This window comes from Humulus lupulus, chromosome 1, assembly GCF_963169125.1.
Source record: "Humulus lupulus chromosome 1, drHumLupu1.1, whole genome shotgun sequence".
Taxonomy (NCBI): Eukaryota; Viridiplantae; Streptophyta; class Magnoliopsida; order Rosales; family Cannabaceae; genus Humulus; species Humulus lupulus.
The window spans coordinates 298,607,283-298,612,033 of record NC_084793.1 but is presented as its reverse complement, the minus strand read 5'-3'; the positions used below and the strand labels follow the sequence as shown (position 1 = coordinate 298,612,033).

The 4,751-nt window shown below is 33.1% G+C and overlaps 1 long non-coding RNA gene across 1 annotated transcript; it reads right to left on the bottom strand.

The window, feature by feature from the left end:
* Positions 1–646: 646 nt before the first annotated feature.
* Positions 647–1,813, bottom strand: LOC133779613 (uncharacterized). The gene is made up of 3 exons (XR_009869152.1): positions 1,666–1,813; positions 1,099–1,189; positions 647–989 (listed from the first exon to the last, which is right to left on the bottom strand). It is a non-coding gene; the product is annotated as an uncharacterized LOC133779613 (long non-coding RNA).
* Between the last annotated feature and the right edge of the window lie 2,938 nt (positions 1,814–4,751).

The window sequence follows — 4,751 nt, the reverse complement described above, 5'->3', positions numbered from 1 at the left end:
GACATTGGTTCTTTTTTGAGTATGAAAACGTACTTTCTAGCACTAAAATGAACGTGGTGGCTATTGATTAACATTATCTCAGGGATCTGTATCAAAGTTGTTAGTCTCCTCAACTTTGCATTCGCCCAAATTGCGGAGCCAGACCTAACTATAACCTTCCACAAGTTTGAAATGTAGAGGATTGCAAAAAGATCAAGAAAACTTAAAGCAATAGCTTTGAGACTAGCCATATACTAAAAAACAATATGTTTTCACAACTGTAGTTTGGCTTTCAAGATAATTTCTTCGCGATCTCAAAAGAAATCGCACTAAAATGAGGCAACACATACGCTCTGAATTTAAGAAATATGCCATTATAAAAATAAATAAATGAATTAAAACAACCACTTAGAACTTTTCCTTACAATTTGAGAAAAATCCTTACATGTGAGATGGCAACAATAAGATTCAAACCCCATTGGACACATCTATGCACTGATCGAGCGTCTTGATAGCTTTTCCTGATAGTTGAGTCTCGCGAGCCAGAGCGATCCCTTCAGCTAAAGAGTTCACATTGCCACTAACCAAGAGCACTGCTGCTGCATTTAAGATCTGGTCCAAGGTTTTTGGCATGAATTATGTTCTCAAAAAAACTTACGGCACTAGTGCTTTGTCATAAGAATTAAGGAGATACTTACAAATGTATCTGCAATTGAACTTTTCTCCCCTGACAATACACCCTTTAGTGCCTCGACATTATACTCTGGGCCTCCACCTCACAAGTCATCCAGGGTACACCGAGGAATCCCAAAGTTCACTGCATAATCAGCGATTTGTTAGCAGATTGAAGTGGCAATATAACATCTAAAATTCCATCTTGGTAGCCCAAATGGCATATTTCCTTGAACGGAAAAGAAAACAAAATTAAAAACTAGCGACAAGTTTCTCACATGGATCAAATGAGAATTTCTCAATCTTTTCTGGTGTAACATCAAGGATTAGCCCAGGTCCTATGTCAGATAACTTATTAGTAGTTTTGAAGATTATGTACGCTGAAACTTGTATATAAAAAAAATTAGCTTATGGAAGTCAAAACTTTCCAACTACTAGACACATTACCAAGGGGGCTCATCTCATCCAAGCCCTTTGAGTGAACAACTAATGCCCGTTTCATGCCAAATTACTGCAATGCTTTAGCCATATTCAAAACCTATTCAATGAACCACAGAAACATGAAACAAGGTATTAAAAGATTATGCTTGTCAAAGAGTTGTTTAATGGGAATTACATGCAAAGCATCGTGATATAGAATTTAGAAGCCATTCAATCTATTTGCATTAAAGGATAGACATTATAAAATAAAATAAACACCTTGTTTTCATTAGTTAAACTGGTTCCACGCAGCTAGATGGGTCCTTACGATTTACACTAAAATTACAGAAGACTGAGCTAGATGATAGAGAGTATCACAAGTCACAAATGAAAAAGGCATTCAGATCTTTATTGTTTGTTCCTATGTGGACTTTATCTTTTTTGTTTTACGAACGGTTCAATCATCATTTATGTAAAATTCTTAGATATGCTAGTCATATTTGCTAGTCACCATGAACATCATATGTAGACCAAAATTCAACAAAACAGGTAGAAGTAAAGTTTAAAATTATAAAAATCTGACAAAAAACTTACCAAATCTTCTGCATAGACACCCACAATAGCATATGGTACTCTTGCTGGGTTTAACATAGGGCCTAATATATTACATACATTTTTTACTTTCAGCTTTTTCCTGACTGAGCGGACAACCTTCATTGTTGGACAATATGTTGGAGCCATCATAAATCAATGCCTGCTTCTTTCACATAGCTTGAAACTCCCTGTTATCAGGAGATAAATTGACCATATGATAATTAGTTCAGGTACACTCTTACAAGATGGGAAGTTGTTGCTGACAAAGACATTGACAAATTTGAAATTGGTTTAGCATCTTATTAATCTACCAGCTTATTCATCTAAAACATAAATTTACAACACCAACCTCAGGTTCCAGGTCGATAACTATCCCCAAATCTTCTAATACATCGGCACTTCCACATGCCTGTAGAGTCCAAGAACATTACTTAGCTAGTTAGATAGTAGCAGCAATAGAATAATTTTAGCATTTTTATGATTGTGGATTTTGGTTCAGACCGGGATTTAGTTGGACACTCGTAGTAACACTTGTAGATTTTCTAAGTTTAACTTATAGTTTAAGAATATTAATTTTAACCTAAGGTTTGATTAATATGACTGATATTGATGGTGATATTTATTATATTATAAGGTTTAGATAGACCCAATAAGAAAGTAACACTTGTCATATGTATGTTTAATGATAATTAAGTATTTTTTAGGAATATGTTTATTAAGATTAATATTTGAATATCCTAGGGTCTGTCAGCAGCTTTGAAATCGTTAGAGGACTTAGTCAAGGTTTTTTACTCAATTCAAATTAGGCTGAAAATGTGCAATTTCCTATTTAAATATTCAGTGTATGCCGATATATCGCAGCTATAGGGGCGATATATCGCAATACAGGGATACGAAAAAACACGTAACTTCGAACGACCACCTCGACGAGCCTCAGGCGATATATCGCCTACTATGGGCGATATATCAGCTCCTTTGATGGATTTTTGAATGTTTTTTAAATCATTCTCATTTTATTCCTTAACCTCTTGATAAGTCCAGCATCTTTCTGACCAAGTCTTCAGCCTCTGCTGAACGATAATTCAAATATTTTTCACTTAAAAAGCCATTATTTTGTTTATGATGTTTTGATCTGAAGTGATCTTGGAAGACGGCATGTGACTTTGTTGATCATTGTGCTTTTTCAGTAACTTTCTTTTTCTAGAAAGTTGTTCTGAAGAGATACGGACATCTGAAGTATGTGCCATAATGTTAACCTGGGGTAAAACAAACCAAAGATACAACACCAATCACTCATATTCCTAAAACCTCATAATGGTATAGGGCATCTGATATAAAAGGGATAAGAAATAACAAATGTTGATTAGAATGAACAAGTAAAAGGTTAGAAAAAATTCAAAGCTTCACAGAAAATGCATGGATTACGTTCTTCATTAACAATATACGAGTTTTAAAAACTCTAGGTTGTCCACTAATACAAGACAAGATCTACTAAAGCGCTAGTCAAAGGCATAGATTAACATGATATTGCAAATTGGCTCAAAACAGAGGTATCATTGTGAGTACTTTGAACTAAAAATTCAGCATTTATCCATTGGACTATCCAAGGAGTCTAAAGTCAACAAACAAAGTGTTTGTTCTATTTTTGCACATTTAAAAACTATACAAAAACAGAGGAAACACTGCTAATCTTAAAATTTCATCATGTTATATGAGAATCAATTTTTTCTATCCATATATATAAAATAAGAAAATGAACACACCCTAGCTCCCATCTCCGATTCTTCATCATTCTCATCATGATACTATAATCCTTTTTAACATAAAGCCAATTTATATTAAATAAAACAATAACATGTCAGTACCTTGTAATCCTCATATCATGTAGGTGATTAACTTTGATCATAATGAAGTTCTTTGTCTCCACTTTGTTTAGCTTTAAGTCTACTCACATTATAAATATAAAGATCATGATGAAAAAGCTTACTAAAAAAGCCATATATATTAAATTATTAACTAAAGTAAAGCAATGATTCACGAGTAAGTTTAGATCAGATAAGTTTTTTTCAACAATCAAATTGTTCAAATCTGAAACCATAGAGATAAATATTTTAAAAAATGAAAATGGGAAAGGAGTTCAAATCCATTACAGTTGTACAGGGGAAAATATATCTAGCATTTTATCTTAAGTTATAGAATATGCGTACCTTTATGCATGAGTTTTATAATTTAGGCCCTGTTATTTATTGTATAAAAGAATATTTTTGTTGCTAGGCATATATTGCTTCACTTCATATACTTTGCTATAATAGGAACACTTCGAAATTACTTATAAGTTTAAGAGTTATGGTGTCGTATGTGTGATTTAATTTGTATTTATGCAACATGTTAGGGGTGAAGTCTTTTTTCTAGACATAAACACACCAATTTTTTTATATTTTATTGATCAAGTCATAACAGGAAAGAGTTGCTAAACTAGATTATAATTTGCTGCAATAATTATGAAGCTTACCCTACCCAAATAAATATGTCAGATTCATCACAATAAAAAAAAAAAGGAGCCAGTGACTCCCCAAACTACAATGATAATGATGATGTGTCTATCTAAATAACACCAAAAATAAAATTTTATTAAAGGCAAGTACCTTATTGTGGTGACTATGAGCTTCATAACTTTCCTTACTATGGCAACCATAAACTCCATAAATTTCCAAGTGTTCCTGAACTGGCAATCACTAATAAAGATACACTAAATTTCCATAAGTTCCCTTCAATGCATCACAAACAAAAAAAATAAAGTCAGCTAAAAAAACCTTACACAAAACGAGGTTATTTATGGATGAGACCACATTATAATGTGGATATGTTCGAGCTATTCAGCATGAAACGATCATAGAATGCAAGTTAGTGGTTTGATCATAACGAGGTTATTTATCGGGCTCGGGGTGAGTCTCGGGGTAATTTGATGATTAGTACATTACTGGAAATTAAAGGGTAATGGGATTTGATTTATTAATTATTTGAGAATATTGGGAATAACGGGAATTGGAGGATGTTAATTAAGATTAATGAGATTAGAGGAGAAA